Here is a 20,439-nt window from a genome sequence, read left to right as displayed (position 1 = left end):
TGTGCTTTACTATAATAAAAAGTTTTTTCTGCCTCCATCAAAGGGGGGGCAGAAAACCCAAAAAAAAGGACAGAATCAAACACTTTGGAAAGTCTCCACACAAAGCGCTGCAGTGCCAACACCCCGGGGCAGCCGCGGCCCCGCGGGCCTCCGTGCGGGCGGAGCTCCGCGCTCGGGGGGCTGTGGCTCCAGGCGCTCTCCCGGGAGCTCCCGCCGGGGCAGAGGCGATGCGGCCGCCGGGATCGGCCCTCGCGCGGCCCCCGGCACCGCCCAAGCGAGCCGGCGCTCTCCGCGCTCCACAAGCGCCGGGACTACACCTCCCGGCTGTCCTCGGAGCGAAGCCGCCTCCTCTCCGCGGGGCGGCTGGGAAGCGCGGTCACCGCCGCCCGATCCGCTCGGACGCCGCCCGGGCCGGGGCCCCGCGGAGCGCGGCGGGGCGGGGCGGGGCGGCTGCAGCGCGGCGGGCGGCGGGCGGAGCGCGGCCCCCCCGCGCCCAGGGGCGGGAGCGCGGCGCCGGCCCCGCCCGTGGCGCTCCGTGGAGCTGTTCAGCGCCCAGGTGCTGAGTCTCCCCGCGGCTTACGGAGGCTCCGGCGGCGTTCCCTTCGCGCCGCTCCCCGGCGCGGCCATGGCCCCGGCGCTCAGCCGGCTCCGTCAGGCGTTCTGAGCGACCGCCCGCCCGCCGCGCCCCGGCGTGGATGCAGCAGCTCCAGGCGCCCCTGGCTCCGCGGGGGAAGGCGGCAGGTAAAGCCTTTCCCTTCCCGCCCATCCGCATCGCATCCCCGCCCGCCATCCGCTCGGAGCTGCCGGCTCGGGGGTCCCTTGCCGAGCCCAGAGCCGGAGGCTGCCGGAGGCGCGAGTTGTGTGCAGGGAGCGAGCTCCGCGAGGCGGACCGCGGGGAACAAAGCGGTGCGGTCCTGATGGGTTTTGAGTAGTTTCGGTATTTTAGTTTCCGGGAAGTGGGGAAGGGAAGAGCGGGATGACTGGTTAACTGCAAATATCTGTACTTAGATGTAGGGGGAGATACCCCTACGTATATTAATTTGCTCATGGAATCACATTCCTATTCTCATGGTTCAGCAGGGGAAAAGACGTGTTTGTCATACAGGTAAGACAGTGCTATAGTCAAGACTGCAAAATGGTTTCCTTGAGTACCCTCCTTAACTGTAATGCTTGTGTAGATTTTGCACTGCAATAATTTCTCATTTCTTTCCGTGCGGATTGGCAGCCCCACTGAAGAGCTAGGACAAGCAGCAGAAGGTCAGAGTAGCAGCTACAGTATTTCTGTGATAAGGTGTCAGAAAAAGAGAGGAAAAAATTCCACTGTATTTAAGGCCAAATGGCAAGTTGCATCCTACATGAAGTCATTTACAGCCAAGCATTGTGCTGTTATGCCTGATGCTCCAGGCTTCATCTTAGTGCTGGGTGATGAATAGGGATTTGAGCAAGCATATTAACCATGCATAATCAAGCAGCAAGTGTTCTTCACTGCTTGTATGTGTAGTACCTTCTGTCACAGGATCAGCGAGTATTCCTGAGTTATCAAAAGACTTTTCCACCCTAAACTGAGTAGGATGCAGCTGCACCCTTTTTGTGTTGTCGGTACGACAGGTTAACTTGCACTTCTGAGACCGGCAGAGGAAAGGGAAGCCTGGCAAAACAGAAACTCAGCACTTTTCTCAGGTGTAGATGGTGAGAAAAGTTTAACCCGGGAGACTGCATGGAGTCAGACCGGGAACTTGTGCAGTTTCTGTGCTGATTTTCAAAAGAAACTGAAGGACCAAACTAAGATTAAAAAATAGCTTTCTTTAGAAAATCAAATGCAGTCTAATTAGCATACTCTTAGCAATTTGCCTTAACTTGCTTCTGCCCTGTATCTAGAATTTGTGTATTAAGCATCTCCTGCTCCCCATGTTACTGTATCATTGTCAGAAGAAAAGAGCCAGAAAAACAATTGCAGGGAGCAGTAAGGTAAGTGTTTAAAAGCAAAATTGTGGGACACACATAAATTCCCATTATATTAAAGATTCTCCAGTCTGGACAGAAACATAGTACTTCTCATTTTCGTTGACTTGGCTTTATTTTTTAATTTTTTTTTTTGTACTAATGATCAGGGTTTAGGTATGTAATTAATTTCTAAGATAGCGTGGATTCAATTTGTCTTATAGAGGCTGCAGATTAACAGATTTTATACTTTACTGTAATAAAAAGAAGTTGAATAGATTGAATGCAGTCTGACAGTCATCTCACATCCTTCCAATAGGCACCTTGGACATGCAGGGCCATAACATCTGGCTTTCAACAGTAGCCTTTTAGGGATCAATTGAGTTAATAATTACAATAGTGCTTTACTGTAAAATTAAAAATCAATTTGTGCACATGACTGTGTGCAAGGCAAGCTTCCCCTCACACTGGCAGAATTAGATTTCCTGACACAGCTCCTCCCTACGTCTGCCTTTTAGTCTAAGCACCATCAAAGCCTCAGAGCACGTGATCAGCTATGTGTGATTTAAGCGATGCTATTGAATTTTTTCCACAGGGAACAATTACTATAGAGTGACAAGTCAACCATTTTGATCTTAACAGATCCAGCTCTGTTTAGTGACGGTAACCATAGCATATTCTGCCTACCCCAGTCTGAATATCTCACTGTAGCAGTTTGCTTCTAATTTAAAAGGACACTGTTAAACCTTAAAGTAAGTTCTCATTTTTGGGGAGGAATAAGAGGCTTTATAACAGAAGTACATTGTAGACATTTCAGCTCCATGTTTGCAGTTGCTGCTGCCTGCAACAGCCCTCAAGAAGCCGCTAAAATATGAGACAATCTAAGCAGCATGCTCTGACCACACCCCTACATTGCCATAATTCATAAACTGAAACTCTATGCTTACTGCCACGTTCATATTTCTACCTGGTCGGTTAGGACAAAGACAAAGCTGCTTTGTCCTAATGAAGCCAGTGCAGCATGCTTTTAATAGAGCCAACAATCTGGGCTTCCCAAAATATATTAAAAAAGACTGTTGTGTTCCCCCAACATTGTTTATGCTAAAGGCTATTGCAATTGAATATTTCTGCTAATTACTTGTATGTCAGATTGGGCAATAAGCAATCAATATATTACTGATGTAGGATCCACTGCAACTTTCTCTGTCCAATTATCATGCATTCAGCACAGTAAATGAAATCTCAAGTTGTGATTTCTTTGTGGAAATGTTTATTTTAACTTCCAAAGGAGATTGCTGAAGTCATGGAAATGTTTCCATTACACTTAAGTAAGTAAAAGTCTATTTTTCAAAAAGGTTTGCACAGAAACCTGACCCGGATATATTTTTAATGTTAGAGCCACTGTTATGGTCACACTATACAGCAACACAGAAAAGGTAGAGGTTTTTTTAAGAATTTTAAAAAAAAATCCTTATAAGCACAATCTGTGCAAAAATGCTATAGTTAATAATCAGCATGCGCTATAGAAAAGCAAGACTTTTTAACTGCTGTCTGTATGAGGGAGAATGACAGGACACATACGTTTATATGGTATGGAGAATCAAAGTACTCTGTATTACCAAAACATCATTTTAATATTGTCCTCTATGTATGGCTGAGATGGCTTATGCATTTTCTACAGCTCTAAAAAGAGAAAAAAAAAAAGTATTGCATAGTGCCAATTTTCTGCTTGAATTCTAACAATTCTTGGCATTAAACATAACTAGATTTTACTTATCCCCATAAATGCCTGCAAATTGTTATATGATACTCCCAAGTCTACTCTTTAAAAAAGGCATTTAAATGCACACTGCAATAAGCAATTATGTACTGCTTCATTTTAGAAGAAAGGGCCTGCTAACTCAAAAGGAGCAATCCCAGTGACTTGCTCCAAGTAGCAAGTAATATTTTCAGTGATTTTTGAAGGTATACCTTCTAACTTCTAAATATTTGACTGTAGTGTTTAAGCTTTTAAATTCTCCACAACAGAAGAAAATTGTAGCTGCACTCCAGCCATTATTGCTATAATCATGTATTTTTATGTCTCGTAGGTCAAAGCCGCTCTAAAATCTGGGGAAATGTTATGCTATGGTTGAATTGTGACATTGTTGTAAAAAGGGACAATCCATAATTTGAGCTGACAGCACAATGCTGACAAGATTTGCAGAAATATTCACTTCTGTTTTATTTTGTCTTGAACAAGTAGTTTCTGAGAAATGGGCAGTTTGGAGACAGTATGTAGAATTGGAGTGAATACAAGATTTTCTTCCTTGAGTAAGTTCTACTCAGCTTGGTTTCTAGTGCTTGGGATGGGGGCAAGAAGAGGAAAACTATGGGATAGAGGGCAAGCCCTGGACATACATTTGTACTTATCCACTGGGAAGTCACCAGATTTTGGTAATTCCCGACTTGATCGTGCACATATTGCCCTTTGAGAGCTCTACTGTCAGAGCCACTCAGCTTTTACTCTAAAAGGAGGCAGAATGCTGTCATACCTTAAAGAAGTGACCAGCAAACATCTTCTTGAGTCAAAGCAGGAGCAAGCAACTTCATGATTATAGAAAATCTTGGTGAATATAAGGGAGACAGAGAAATCTCTGTCTTGAATCTTGTGCTACATGTTTGTGGTTTAACAAGCATATTTAAAGAAGCTCACTCTGTGTGAGCTGACCCCAGTCTCCTCGGTGGGAATAAGTGCCTGGGCAGAATGCCTGCTCCTCTGTCAGTGATGATTATTCTCTCTGGCCTAATACTTGATAGTTTGCATTCTTCACTCACCTGCTATTTTACAGAGCCGAGGTGATGGACCTGGACTAGCACCTGTTTGCAAGAACTGCACAAAACAAATTCTTCTATTATTTTTCAGATTTCTTTTTTTGCTTTTTTTTGAGACATGTCTGAGGCTGCTATCAAGAAATTACACTTGGGTTCTTTTAGATTTCTTGCAACTTGTCCTCAAAAAATGCAAACTGACAAAATTTGCAAATACAGACATCTGAGGTATTCCACATGATACACACAGGACCAAATCATTGAAAAATTCTGAAACAAACAAAATTTCCACTAGTTTCCATTTAAGATGGTTATACAGTCTTCTTTAAATTTGGAACCAAGGTGTCTCAGAAATTATAAAAGAGTAATGTATACACAACCAATATTCCACTCACAAGAAGTTTATCCTCTGCCTGTCCACTTAGCTTTGTGCCAGCTTAAAAGGATTATTCTTGCTACATTTGCAGTAGAGAGTTGCTCTGGTGACACGGTTTGCTGTCTTTGCTTCTAATGTTTTTTGGAAGTGCATTAAAACTTCAGCATCACTAATACAAAGCATAAAAAAAATTAAACTGGCATCCTAAAAGTATGGAAAATGATTTTTTAAGGTGCCCTTTGTTAACATTCACAGAGCATCTGTTGAAACTTGCATTTGGAAAGTAGTGTGTGACCTATGACACAGCTCAACTACAGAATAAGAACAAGATTTAACAGTTCAGTTCAGTTTTGAGATAATTAAAAATGTATATTCTTCAGATAATAAGAGGATGTTTACTCTAGAAATATGTTACCAGGGAACCATTTAAAATTAAACAACATAAGCTGAGAAGTTCTGATTTAAATATGAATCACATCAATGCTTAGACTTCTATCACTCTCTTTTGGGAAAAAACCCCACAAGATGCATGGTGAGTTCAGAGCAAACGGCAGAGAGCACATTCTGGGCTCTGTTCTGGGTAGCTGATTGCTGTCTCAAGGAGTACAGTTAGGGAAAAAATTTAACGTGGGTTTACTGTACAGTCACATCCCCACCTCCACTCCCTTGTCTTCTAAAAGACATCAACTTGAACAGCATTCTATTACTGTTACATAATTTCATAGTTTAACCACATACAGCTGCTTAAATCTGAAAGCTGAGATAATAAATGCAAGACAAGTATTTTCTCTGAGGTACTTAAGACTTCTGTTAACTAGTGTTCCTCAAGTACAATCTATTTCAGTATTAACAATAGCAAAAATACCCTTTAAAGTGACAAGCTGTATCTGCCACTCAAAAGTATACAAGCTTTAATATATTTTAAAACTGACTAATATATTTTAAAAGTAAAAGAGAGATAATAACTGGATTCCATCTGTCTCTCTTGACTATTTCTAAATGACTTAACGTTGATTAACAGTTTTGCTTTAACATAGGGTTTTAATGATTTTTTAGCTCTTTCCCACCTATACTGTAATTCAAGTATAGTAGAAGCTTTTCACTTTTAAGCAGGATGTCTCACTTCAATCTTTTCTCTGCCAAATGAAGAGTCAAGTGGCCATTTTATTCCTTTCACTTACTCCAAACATTGATACAGCCGTGTTGGAAAAAGGGGTAAAATTCCATAGATTTCTTTAGGGTAACTGCATTGCAAAGAGGCTAGCAGAAAAATTCATGACCAGGAAGCTGTGAAAATTGGTTTTCTTTCTTTATAAGGGAATTACTGGCTGGAGAAAAGCAGAGTTTAACCCTTTCTGGGAAGAGTTAATATCTAAGGAAAGGAAGCAGCAATCTGTTGAGAGGCTGTAGCTTTCTGTACAGGCTACTCCACCCTTCCCGGATTGCTAAGCAGAACTGTCATTGAAAACAAAGAGAAATTCTGTCTCAGTGAGAAATGACAAGTGAAAATACATCAGAATTATAAGTGTGCCCTGAAACACTTCAAATATCACAGGCTAGAAGAAGAAATACTCAGTTACTGACTCCTTCATCACAGTTACTTCTGTGAAATCAGCACTGCCATAGAGATGAGAGATCAAAGATTTACAGCTTTTCCTCTAGGAGTCCTTCATTGAGCTTAGAGCTGTACTCCATTGATGACCCTACCTGCAGAAAGAAAAGACAGGGAGAGTCTAGAAAACACAGCATGGACAGGAGTCTCTTATCCAAGCTAAGGAACTGGGAGCAAAAAATGAAGAAAGGTAAGAATCTTGTTAAGTTTATTATTTTTTTGTCAACTGACATGTTAGTAGATCTAGTCAGAGGATAGAGAGCAGTTGGTGTTCTCTTGTTGCCATGACTGAGAGGAGAGAAGGATAAAATCCCTCTTGGGATCCCCTAGTGCCTCTTTGAGAGAGAAAGAGAGGGAGGAAGAGTCCCTGACTATGAATTCCTGGGCAGGTAGATATAGACACTGCTGGCACAGGCTGGAGCAGGGGATCCTTGCTAGTCCCAGAGGATGCACACAGAACCCCTTTTTCATGACAGAGCTTTAAGCTGTTGTTACTCTGCAAGCATGGCAAGACAGAGCAAGTAAAGATGACCCTATAGTCTTAAAACAGTCCTTCATTGATTCTAGTCCCAGGGAAACTTTTCTTACTCCCACAGCAAAGCTGGAAAAATTACTGAAAAAATCTAGTCCAAATAAGGAGCAATTATGTACATTACTCTATTTACTGCCAGGGTATCATTATATGATAAACATTCCTCTGAAAGGACAATGTACAATGGAAATGAAGTACAAGAAGTTGGCTACCACAGCCTGGCAAACCTAATTCCAATGTATATTGCTGCAAACAAATGTGAATATCTTGGATATAAAAGGATTTTTATGCCCTGCAAGAAGGCCTGAACTTGCCATTTCACCTTCCTTGTTAAACTATTAACTTTCAAATTTTCAGGCACGGCTGAATCTTTATTGAACATAGACACATTTGTTGAGAGTTTCTCTGATGCATAGCACACAGGCTGCTGCTGCACATACCTAATTGCAACAATCCTACAAGAAAAGGCTATGGAACACAGAAGAATCAATGTGAAGGTACAGAACCCTCCCTACCCTACCAGACCACTAGGTCAGCACAAAATAAGTGTTCCTTCTTAATGTTGACTCTTTGGACTTTCCAAGACAATCTTGACAAGTAACTTACAGCAAATACATGATGTTCATCTCAGCCAGCAGATACAATGAATTGCTTTCATTATTTCCCAATGGCAAGGTCCTTCAGGTCTACTTATACATTAACCTTGCAGATTTTACACATTAAACTTTAGTCAGCTAAGCCCAGTCCTTAAAACTGGGTTTAGAAAGAATGAAAGGAAAAACAAAACCCAAAAGTAGGTTTCATTCAGATCTCTCATTCTCATCATGTCTTAATGTTTTTAACTATTACTTCTCACGATATTTTTTCTTGCACAAACAAGTTTCAAATGTCACACCTAAGAGGAGGAAAAGGATTTTTAGTTTGTTTAGTTATTGTAAATAAATACATCCATCATGCCCATTCACTCCTTCACCATGTGGTCTACCAGCAGCTACACAGAATTCTTCAAAAAGGCTCCATAACACAGCCACAAAGAAAGTTCTCCTCCAAGCCATCTCAGTTTCTAATGAATAGAAGCTAGGAAAATCCTGACAGATGGAAGAACCAGTAAACAGCTTCAGTCCTGGAATGGCTGCATATTAACTCAATGTCAGGCAGAGATTACAGCTCTAATTTCATAATCTGCCTCTGAAGAGTTACTTCTGACAATACTGCAAGGCCCAGCTCCAGATTTCTCCATTCAGAACTTACCTATAAAGTAATATCTGTGCCATGACACAGTCATTTTTACAGAATCTGAAAAGTCCCTTATGTTGTCATATTCTTTTAGCCTTCTGATTGTTTGCATTTATTTTTGTAGTGGAGTCTTCTCATGGATTGTAACATAAACAAAGTGATTATTTTGGCATTCCTTCTTGGAGGAGGGACAATGGAGGAACTTCTAGTGTGAGCAGTGGGATGGAGATGTATCGGCCTTGTTCTCCAATCCCTGGTCATTGTCCAGAATCTATATAAGCAAGGTCAAGAAAATAAACTTCCCTTTCTTTGCCCTGAACTTGACTGTGTGAGTACCATTCTTTTTGTATCCTCTAGCGACACCCTTAATTCAGTTTCTTAATGAACACATGATAGGTAAATGGAACAGCATGCCATGCCCTGTTTTTAAAAGTATGAAAAGGAACAGTAAACTCTACACAGTGATTTTTCTATTACTTTAGGATGTTGCATTTCTTGCCAACTGGATGGGACTTGCTCACATAGTTTTGATAAAATGTAAATCTACATAATTATAATACAATGTAAAACTATGATGAAACTAAAGCCACTATAAAAAGGTTTTATTAGCCTAATATAAAAATTTAATTTTTATTCACTTCTCTCTTCTTTACCTATATTGTTGGAAATCCCAGCTGGTGTGTTAGCAGGAATTCTCTTTGGTAACTGAGATTATTGAATGTGTAAAATCTTGAAATCTTGCGAGGCCTAACTTTTTTTTTTTTTCTTTTTTTTCTTTTTTTTTTCTTTTGTTTTTTTTTTAAGAGGGAATTAATTGAGATTCCTTTTAGTTAATAGCATGCTAAGTAGTAGCTAGCTCCTTCTAGCCTAGCATGTAAGTAGATTTTGTCTGCTCTTAAAATACCCCTCCAATCATATTCTGAAGAATAGTTTTATTCTTCTGAAACCAGTTTAGATGTTATTTCAAGCAGAGTAAGTTATTATAGGTAGAGTATTCACCTAACAACAATGACATTCCTTAATGTTCATGGGATAATGCTACATTTGATGCCTGACTACAGAGTATATCCTGGTAACAAGAAGGGAAGATAAGTTGTAGCTCACCAGTTTCTTCTGCAGCTTTCTTGGATTTGGATACTTGCTCTTTTTAGCATAAGACATCTGTAGCTTCACTTAATGAGAGAAGAAGTATATTACCAGTTCTCTGTTGAAGATTTCTGGACAGTTTCAAATTTCTTTGCCTCTGCTGGTTATATTTAATCATAAGACTTGCCATGATCACACCTGAGTACCTCACCTAATAGGTTTTTGGAGACAATCTCTGCTGTCACCTTCCTACTGGAAGTCACATTCTGGAGTTAGGGAGTTGATTTTCCTGAGACAAAGACAGAAAAGAAATTAATTTACTCTCACTCTCTTCTATGCTGCTGTCTTGCTTGACTGTTTTCACTTCCTGTGCACAAAGGAAAAAGAAGGCCTGAGCAATGGCAGAAAACCAGGGTGTAACTTAGTAAAACTTTTCTGTACTACTGGAATTACTTATTACACTGGCATAAATTCTGTTACCAATATGGTAATGCAGCTGTAACTTTCTAGCCCAGAAGGGATGCATATATTATGAACACAATTCTACCACCATAAGAGCATCACACTATGAGAAGGCCTGGTTCAGTGGCAAAGTTTCATTTGGAAGCAAATCTTCCCAAGATAGGCAGTCCCTTATGAGAGGCATTAAATGACAGGTCTAAATTTATCCTGGAGGTCAAAAGTACAGTAGGGAAATAAAATCCATCTTACTAATTATTAGTTACGACTGTAAGCATGCTCCGTTTTCTTTATCATTAAGAAATGCTAAGTGTGGAAGAAATCCAGAAGATTACAAACAATGACATCTAACATGCAAATCAACTGGGAGTTTTAATTTTCTGGGGCTTCTTCAGCTGCCAGCTGCAGATGCTTGGCTGACTAACTGGCACTAGGAATAAACAATATTTGAGTTTGTCAAGGAAAGGAGCAGAAGGTCTGAGAAAGGATTAACAATATACATTAAAAAGAAGAAAAGCTGCTGTCTCTACTGAAATTATTATCTGTGTGGTTCATTTCCACAGCTGAAAATTGCACTAAACCCAAGCAGTTGTTTATAAAGCTCTCAAAACTATCTAACTGAATCTTAGCTGTTGGAGGATTATAAAGCACGTATAGTGTATAAAAATAAACCAAGCTGCTACTATAATAAGGAATACTATACTCTCAGGACTTTGTAAAGCAATTTTGCATCCAGGCCTGACTGGCTTACAAGCAAATAGAACTTTTCATCAAAAAGATTGCTAGATTGTTTAGCAATATGCCAGCCCCTGAGCTACAAGACAATCTATCCTAAATGTAACACTGATACCACCACAAAGAAGTTATTATCTGACTTATTGACAAAAGATAAAGATCTTACACTTCTCAGGAGCTATTACCTGACTCGTGTTATATCTGAAAGTACTTAGATGCTTCTTGCAGTGATTGTAGAGTTACTGTGCCCCAACAAACAGATCTGGATTAGGCCTTCCTTGATTCAGACATGCAATCCCCAGATAGAATTCAGGGACAAGTTGTCAAATTGAAGAAAATCACTCTAAAACTTTCAGGAAAAGAAACTAAGTGACAGACAAACAACTTGCAAAGGAACCTGTGAAAAGGAGGATGCAGAAGAAAGCAACCATTAAGAGCCAAGGACGGGACAGAGAGGATTGAAATATAGGATATTTGTGCAGCATAATATGTTGTGCAGCAACAATTGTTTTAAAAGCTTCTGAATAAAAAATTAACAGCTGATGGCATACTAACTAGGACTTACATCTAGTCTGAGAAGGAGAGCTGTTAAGATAGTGAGCCAGCAAGACAGATGGCTCGTGAAGGAACTGACACTGCAAGAGCTGGAACATTCAGTAGAGAGGAAAAACAACAGCTATACCCATGAAAGGCCTGCTGCCAAGCACATAAGTGAAGTGAGCAGAATCACACAATCTCAACAGTTTCTATAAAAATGTCGATGATGTGCTGAAGTGCAGGCAATGTATAGGGCCCCGAGCTGACAGTTCTGCATCAGCGTAGAAGTGAATAGACAAAGGAATAATTAAAAGGTCATTACCTGAAAAAACAGCAGCAAATAGCTCAGAGATGTGAAATTACACAAGTGAGTGAAAAGAGATTCTACAAGTAAGGAATTGCTCATAGGCATAAGCACTGAAGAGATAAATATATCACCTAGGATTCATTTGCATATATACCTCTTGTATTCAATATGAATTACAGTTTCAGAAGCTAAGGATTATGACATCACCTCACCCTTCCTCCCCAACTTAAATCTGCTCACTAAGAATAAAATAGTTTCCACAAAGCTTGCATTTCTCACAGCTACAGATTTACTATCAGTAACATTCCAGACATTCAGAACAGTCAACTCCAAGGCCTGCACCTTGAAATCCACTAAATATTTGCAGTCAAGTTTCCACATACTTTCAAATATTTTTCGTACAATCCACTTCTCTTTACACTGACCAAAAAAAGAAATCCCTGAAAAATCTGGCCATATAATACTGTTGAAAATTGAGTGAATTAAATGCACAGGGTTTAGGGGTTTACGGTAGGAAGAACAAGTGTAAGAACTGAACGGCTTTGCATGCACAAGGAGGTGCCGTGAGGCCTCATGAAAACTGATCTTGAATTTTAATACTATCATGAGGAGAAATAGTTCTGACAAAAAAGGAGGCTTAGAATAATACCCAAAATGAGCACCTTATTTTAAAAAGAGTTTCTACATTGACTTTCAGTTAGCCAAGTTACTCTTTCCTATTACTTTTCCTTATTAGTTTTCCAGCCCACTACTACTGCCAATCATTGAGAACAAGAGGTAAATTGTATCCTTCTTTTGAGTTCTGTGATGGCGTTTCTGTATTTAGCATTACCACACAGACATACACTGAAGTACATGTTGATTTCATTAATTGTGCAGTGTATAAATGTTTAAGCTGTACAGTTCAAGAAAAAACAACTCATTGCTGAACAGATCTCCACAAATTATTTAAGCACTGATGAGTCTATTACAGCTACTGCAGTAGAAAAATGGCTATGGCATAAGTAGAATATTAAAAATCATGTCAGATTTCATACAGAATATGATTATCTTTCTGGTATTTGGGAAATTAGATTACTTTTCGAGATGCAGAAAGATTTTAATATAGAGTCCAGGCAAACTAATTAAATAAACAGCATGGGACGGCTCCACAACATTATAGATCACACATTAATGCAAAAAGCCAACATAATTATGAAGAACTCAAGTCAGGCATCGATAAAAGTAGTAGGGCTTATTCATTAGTATCAGTTAAGGCACCTTTTCTCCGATTTAAGAACTGTATTGTTAAAAGTTTGTTGCATACCGTTAAAAAGATAAAGGTAAGGTGGGGTGAGGCTTTTCCTCAAGAGGGCACTGACACTGTATTCTGAGGCCAACGTTAGATATCTCCGAACAGATATAACATTGAGGTGAATAACACACGGATCACACTTCATCTAGAGGAGAACACCGGCGGAGGTTTCACCCTTCACCAGAGCACCTGGCTCCCGAGAACAGGAGAATCTCTGACCAGATCTCCTGAGCCACCGCCGCCTCGGCGCCCCGAGCATCCCCGCCCTCACACCGCGCCCCCGGCCCTCACAACGAGGCCCCGCCCCCGACGCTTGACAGCCAATCAGAGCACGCTTGCCGCCGTCCCTGCCTCTTGGCAGCCAATCAGAGCGCGCGGCGGGAAAGCGGGAGCGGCGCGGGCGGGCAGGCCAGGAGCCTCAGCAGCCAGTGCCGGCCGCTCCTCCGCTCGGGTGTGTCACGGTAGCCCTGCAGAAGGAGGGAGAATGAAGGAGAAGAAGCGAGGAAAAAGCCTGGAGGAGTGCAGGAATAGCAGCAGCTGACAGAGGCTGGGGGGCGCGGCCACCATGTCCGGATGTTGTTGGTCATCTCCTCGAAGCCAGACTTTTGCTTATAAAGCTCTCGGTTCGCTTTTTCCAGCGTTGTCGTTGGAAATTAACCCTCCTGAAGGTGCTTAACAGCATGAAGCAAAAAAGGTGTTTCAATGGCAGGAGCTTTATTAAGTAATTTATTATTAAATAAGCATTGTTTTAATAGATTATTTTTATTTTTATTTTTATTTTTTCTGTCAGTGTGCAGATCCTTTCCCAGACTGTACCGAGCCTGAAATCAAAGCCTGGTTACAGTTTCTCTTGAAAGGAGATGCGAGGTAAAGCTTAGGGCAGATGTGCCCATTTTCAGGGCATCTCACGAGGGACCGGTTCAGTGCACAAAACGGGGAGTTAGACAAGAACAACAACAAATGATAATCCTGCCGGATGGCTTTCCTCTGAAATTACTGAGAAATGATGGAAACAGGAAGCTCATGGAGCTGCCATCCTCTCCCTCTTAAGTGAGTCAACTTGTAAATTGGGTAAGCACTCTTAATCCTCGAGGGTAGGCTGGGGTGACTCTTCTGTAAGCCTCCATCAGATTTTATTGAGGCTTTAGGATCTTGGGATCAAATTGATTAGCTATTCTGTGCTGTGTTTGCTCAAGGGACAGGAAGGAAACATTAAATTACGCCCACCTGAGGTTACTTGCTAATGAATAATGTAATTATACACCAGAGTATTAGAAGGGTTTTACATTTAATCCCTTAGGTTTTTGTTTTCTCTTAAGAATCGTCTATCTTTAGATAAGCTAGAATTAACATTGCCTCTTTGAAAAGTCTGTATTTGTTACAACAGTAAAAATAGTTTTTGTTAGGAAAATAACATGTTTAAATTATCAGGCCAGGTGGCTGAAGTGAAAAGCCAACTACTTCATGCATTTGCTTTAAAGGCAAGAGTTCCTTAACAGATGCATAGAGACTTCTCATAGCTCTGAAAAATGATGGCTCTTTTCCTATGTGGCAATTCAGGGATCTAATGGAAAGTGACTTTTTAGTGTAATAACTACGTGAATTGGCCAAAACTGTCATTTCTGTTTTACTTTTAAACACAGAAGCATAAACAACTACTATACTGCTAAATTCTAATATCCTCAAATAAACTCCAGTAACAGAACAACATTTATTTGTGTCTTTGGGACAAAGCATTGTGCTGAAGGCAGGATTTTGGCCTTGGTATTTCATATTAAAGTTCAAAGATGTGAAAGCTTTAAAATATGTAATTCAATCTCATTTTGCACAACACTTTCCTTTTGGAGTCTCTGGGGTGTGTGTTAAAGCTAAGTGATACCATTCTAGCCCACGTAAATAGCAAATGGTTATGTTCTCTTTCACAACTGTATAAATTTACAGTCGGATGAATATTCTGGTTTTGTCTTTTTTTTTTTTTTTTTTTTTTTTTTTTTTTTCTCCTATGGTGTGTAAACTGGGATAATTTACAGACCTTGAACTTGATTTGGTTACAGGAAAAGTAAGGTGTGAGGGATTGCTACATTTTCCTTCAGGCCAGCTCATTGTTCTGGCTCTTACCTACTGTCTCTAGCAACACCTCAGGCTGATATCAGTGAGGAATTGGCAAAAGAAGATGTGCTCAGTGCTGACTCAGAAAGACTGATGTATAAATAAAAAAGAGGCTAAACCCAAAAGTGGATGGTGCCAGTAAATGTAGTAGTAGTAGTAAGCTTTGTGATTTCAAATAGATTTATTCAGTAGATTTACTCTGTCTGTTCTAGGTTGCCTCTTGCCTTGCTCCTCCCCTGGTAGAAAACCAGTCAGGATTCCCTTTAGTGACTGCAGTGTTGGTTTTGAACATACAAAAATGGATTTTAAGAGCTTGGAGCCAGGTTTTCAAGTACTTGGCATCTATAATTGGGGCAGGTTTTCAAAAGAGGTTAGCACTGACTGTTCTGAGCTCTTGTGAAGATTTGTCCATTTTGATTTTGTGCCTAGCTGAACTGATCTGTTGAAAATCTGGTCTCCATAGCTAAGGATGACATTCTTAGAATGCTGTGAGGGCAGGAATAACACTTCTGAGGAAAAAAAAAGCTGTAAAGCACACCCCACTCAGTTCAGTACCCCAAAACTGCCACCCAGAGAGCAGAGTATGAGTAACACAGGGTTATAAGTTGGTGTCTGCTGCCAAACAGTTTTCTAGGATTTCACAGTGAAAACAAGTATGGTTTTGCTACTTCTGTTCTGGTTGTGTTTATTTAAAGTAAAAGCTGCTGTGAAAAGAAGCTATAAATATTAGTTATAAGAGTGCAAAAATGTCCTATGTGTTTGGGAAGCCACAAGAGAAAAATGCTTTAATTAAAAGTTACTGCAGCTGTCATTAATAATATTGTGAGTTCTGAGATAACTGCTTCTAGAGTTGTGCTGCCTTCTGACCTGGAGCCTGGGATAAACATTTTGATTGTCTATCACTGTAATCAATAGTGTAAATCCTACTGATTTTGATTTAGCAGTGATGAGTCCTATGTTAAAATAGTAGCATTATGGACAAAATTAATGTTTTGTGTTGGGAAAAAAAAAATTAAATCAGCCATGGTCTATCTTTTTTGCTGGCAGAGATGTTACAGGGTGGTAATATTGATTTATGTGGTCTTTCTGGCTAATTGTGTCACTTACTATTGCAGATTACTGCAGAAGATTTCTATTCCTGTTTTCAAATAGTTCCTTGTAGTTGAAATGAATTTAGTGTCCATTTCTGCCGTGTTTTGGCCTTGTTTTTGGTCTCTTAATCACTGTGCCTGAAGAATGAATTATTAATTGTTGCAGCTGAAGAAACAAACCAATAATTTTCTGTGGCCTTTTGAGGGGAAAAGATGAAACAAACCAAAACAGAGATTTATCTTTTGCCCACACTGTACTACTTTTGTGCTGTGCCTGCACAATTGAAGTAAGGACTTTCAATAATCCACAATAATACTGTGATTTTCATATAGGAAGGATGGGATACCTGTCTACATGCTAGGATTGCATTTATAGAATAGCTGAGTGAACCTCTGATAAACAAATGAAAATGAACTGCAGATGACTGCATTTGAGTTGATAACTCTCAGAGCAGCAAGATTCAGAGACATTCACATAGAGGTGATAAGGAAAAAGAGATGAGCTGTTGTTGAGATACCTGCTCTACAAACCTTTCACAAAATTGAACAGGAGATTAAGGCATGCTGCTATTTCTAGCTTGCCAGTGCTAGCTGGAGTGAATTTTAAGCTTTTAAAAAAATTAATAAATTAGAATAAGATGAGGATTGTAGGGAATGAAAAAACTTGCATGAAGGGAACTGCCTATAAACACTCACTGCTCTGTGAGCTCCAGGTACAATCTTATTCTGCTTCCATTTTGTCTGAGTGGTTGAATGGAGGTTATATTTCACTTGTTATTTAACTGTCATGTTGTGTCATTATTCTGCTTTGTTGGCATCAATTGCAAGTAAGTTTAATATTAAAGATTTTGGCCAGGCTTTGAGGAGTGTTCTTGTGTTCCTTGTTAGCCATGGGCACAAAGTTCTGCATTTTTTTGTGCTTATACTGTTGCATATGTACATACTGATAAACACGTGTCTTCTGAAGTCACTGTGCCACATAGATTCTGTATTTACTGATATCAATTCCACGTAGCAGTTGCTAGTATTTAATCTCGTGGTTTATTTATTTTTAGAAGTAGAACTTGTACACTGAAATGGCAAAGCAGAGCCTGTCCTGTAGTTCCCAAAGCTGTTTTCCCAGGCACATGGCTGCCTCATTGTGCTTTCTCTCTGTCTTTTATGGCATGTTCTTCAGGGTCACACTGGTAAATGTACAGCTTGGGAAAGGGTGTGTTTTAAAAAAATTTTGTTTTACTGATTATTTAGTATCTCCAGTTTTTGTGTTGAAAGAATCTCAAGGCTAAAGTAGTCTCACAGCAATCACAAGCCTCATTTTGGACAAAGAATATTTGATGTGCTTATAATAAGACTGAGCATCCTTTTGTCACACTTTTGGAGTGGTTGGGTAACTTAGCTCTCTTTTACATCTGTATCCCTTGAATGTCCTTCTGCAAATGAAAATTTAATTTGGTGAGGTTAATACACTGAATTTGATTCAGCTCGATCCTCACTGACATTGTGAGCCCATTATGGCATCATTACTCTCCAATTACAGGCATGAAGGTGAGAAGTGACCTAGTAATGAAGGGTACACACCCAGAATGGTGTAGTGAGAATTTTACTTGAGGTGTAAGGAGAAAGAAAAAAAATCTACTACACTGATATCTGCCCAAAAGGCTCTTTGTCATAGGTGACTACTTTGAAAGAGTCCCCAAGAAGGGCTTGTGCTGTTGCTGGGATGTGTTGCAGGGGCAGATATCTATAATTTCTATAGTTTTATGTGCTGCATAGTAGTTGCACAGAAACAAGGTCAAGCAGTTTGGTATCTTTATATTTATTTAACTTGTGAGAGTAATGTCTAAGCTACAGTTTAAAATAATGTAAGATGGAATGAAATTTTCTGCTTTAGTGCTTAATGTTCTTTCAGTTTTGAAAAAAAAAAAAAAACACAAAAAACCAAAAAAAACCTTGGTGTCAAATGTACTCTAGAAAACACAGATATTTACTAGCACTGTTATTTAGACAATTGTATTCCATGGTTTAAGATATTAAAAACCAACTTTGCCTTTCCAAAATGTCCTTTCTCTCGTGGGAGTAGAATTTTGTGAGAGTTACTGTTATGAGATCCTACAGGATACATTTTTAGAGAAACTGTAGCTGCTGTAGGATCACTTTATTGCGACGGTTCTGAATATGCTGCCGTGAACTGAAGGCTTGAGAGGAAGCAGCAGGATAGTAAGTGTCAATAGGAGGCAGAGTCCACGTAAGTTACATTGTATTGAAGAGTTTAATACTACTTCTAGTGGATGAGGATTCGCATTCTCAAGGAAGAACAGACCAACAGAGGACTGGTGGCCAGAGAAAATGGAATAAACCTGAGCAACTAGGAAATGACTTTGGTACAGCAAAAAGTGAAATCTAAGAAAACTGATAGAAGCAGAGGCAAAAGCTGCACATTCTTTTTGAAGGATGTATCTGAAAGTTGAGGTCTTCAGACAGAGCAAGGGATCCAGTGGAATATAAATAGTGAGGCTGTCAACTGGCAGAGTAGCAAGTAATAGTGAGTTTCATTTAGATTCTCTTTTTTTCCTTTTACCAATTTATCTGCAAATAGTCACATAAAGATACCAAAGCAGTCAGTTGCAGTGCGGTGTGCTGCGTAGTACTGTGGGGATGCAGACCCATGTTTAGTTTCAAGATGATGAAAATCAGTGCTGCTACACAGTTTTTATCTGCATCAGTTCCTTGGTTTAGTTAACTGTGCAGGGCCGCATGAGGTGCCAGTGACAAGTGCAAAAAATACCATGCACACACATATAGCAGGCAGGAAAAAGTGCAAACCAATCCTTTCTGGTAAAGGTTCACAGTGGCCAAGTCAAGAGTTCTGTGAATAGATGAAAAATGGTCTTGCACATAGTTTAGCTACTTCTTGCCATTTGGAATATTTTATTAAATTATTAAATGTCATCTTGCATTTAAATTTGTCCAGCTTTCTGCTCTGGTTTACTTTCTGGAAAAAATCACTGAAGTTTTCTAGGTGCCATGGAGACAGCACTGCTGTCAGAAATGTTTTCAGTGGGGGCCTGGAAAAGGGGGCCAGATGGCTGCAGTTGCTGGTGAGCATGGCTGGCTGTTGGTGCATAACCCAGCAGCGGAGTGCAGTGCAGAATTGCTGAGCTGGCTGTGGATGGGGTGAGTCAGGCTGGCAGCAGGGTGGAGGAGCCTTGGAGAGGCAGAGCTGTGAGCTTTCCCTGCTGCTGTGGTCACTGTGCCCTGTGGTGTCCCCACGAGCACAGCCACATCACATGGCTGCACTGGCTTCAATTCCTGCCCGCTCAGGAGCCTCTCATTTGCAGATCTGGGCCAGATTACACTGCCTGTTCACCTCTGGGTTGTTTTCCGTCCCAGGACATTATGAGATATCTTTCTGGTACTTATGTTGTCTTGACCTTTATAGACCTTTATTTTCTAGGGGATTCTCAACCCATGGGGGCTTTTATAAGACCTGATGACCAGGGGTGAAGGGACAGTGCAGGTGTGGATTGAAGTGCCTCTATTAATGAAATTAATTCTTGGGTTTTTTTAAAGTATTGAACTCTCGGGTGATGTTAAATGCTGTTGCCTTAAAAAGCTCATCACAGTATCTTGCATTGAACTGGAGCAAAGCCAGAAACAGTACCACCAAAAAAGCTTGCCAAATTCCAGACTTCTCCCACACTTTGAGAAGAACCTCCTTTTCTGTGAGCCTTGAATTCAATTTTGTGCAGTTGACATCAGTGTAGAACTCTGCTGCCAAGGTCACTGGCTTGGCTCTTGAGTCAGCCACAGTTCTCCGGTTGGCCTCTTCAGCACACGAGTGACGGGATCTTGCCAGCTGCTTAGCTGTGGTCTGCTCTGCCTTATCCACTGTGTCACTTGCTTTTAGTTTTTATTCTGAAGTACAGATGAACAAAGAGTCTTGGTGGTTTATTTATCAAACTTTCTAAAAAACCTCTTTTGTTTTACCTTTCCTCGTGTTTAGAAGAAGCTGCTTCTAAATATTTCTCAGGGTCACCTTTCTTCCTTTCAAGTCCATCCCTTTGAAACTCTTGTTTGCTGTGATACCTTTAAAGACTTTAAAGTGATTAATCTGTGCTTATCATGATGTTCATTTGTATTTTCCAGTGACTGTGTTCAGTTGCTTAAAAGTAAAAAGAAATATTCTGTAAGCTCTTCAGAACAGAGGCTGGCTTTTTGTACAAGTGTTTAGCACAGCAGGGTCCCGAAATCCAGGCAAGGGCCTACAATACCACCTCAAGAGAGAAGGAAAAAAATGTTTCCAGGTATGAATT

The 20,439-nt window shown here is 40.4% G+C and overlaps 1 protein-coding gene across 5 annotated transcripts in view; it reads left to right on the top strand.

Annotated features, from left to right (window-relative positions):
* Nucleotides 1-639: 639 nt before the first annotated feature.
* Nucleotides 640-20,439, top strand: part of SMPD3 (sphingomyelin phosphodiesterase 3) — a 102,996-nt gene continuing 83,196 nt past the window's right edge. Inside the window, exons 1-2 of one of the 5 annotated variants that reach the window (XM_040075062.1) lie at nucleotides 13,373-13,594; nucleotides 13,717-13,997. The gene's annotated coding sequence lies outside the window, so the exon portion shown is untranslated. Of the gene's footprint in view, nucleotides 742-13,372; nucleotides 13,621-13,716; nucleotides 13,998-20,332; nucleotides 20,431-20,439 lie in introns of those variants that run through there. The other 4 variants (XM_040075061.1, XM_040075065.1, XM_040075066.1 and 1 more) reach the window with 4 other exon arrangements.

Source organism: Hirundo rustica, chromosome 11 (assembly GCF_015227805.2).
Source record: "Hirundo rustica isolate bHirRus1 chromosome 11, bHirRus1.pri.v3, whole genome shotgun sequence".
NCBI lineage: Eukaryota > Metazoa > Chordata > Aves > Passeriformes > Hirundinidae > Hirundo > Hirundo rustica.
This window is presented reverse-complemented; position numbering and strand designations above follow the sequence as displayed.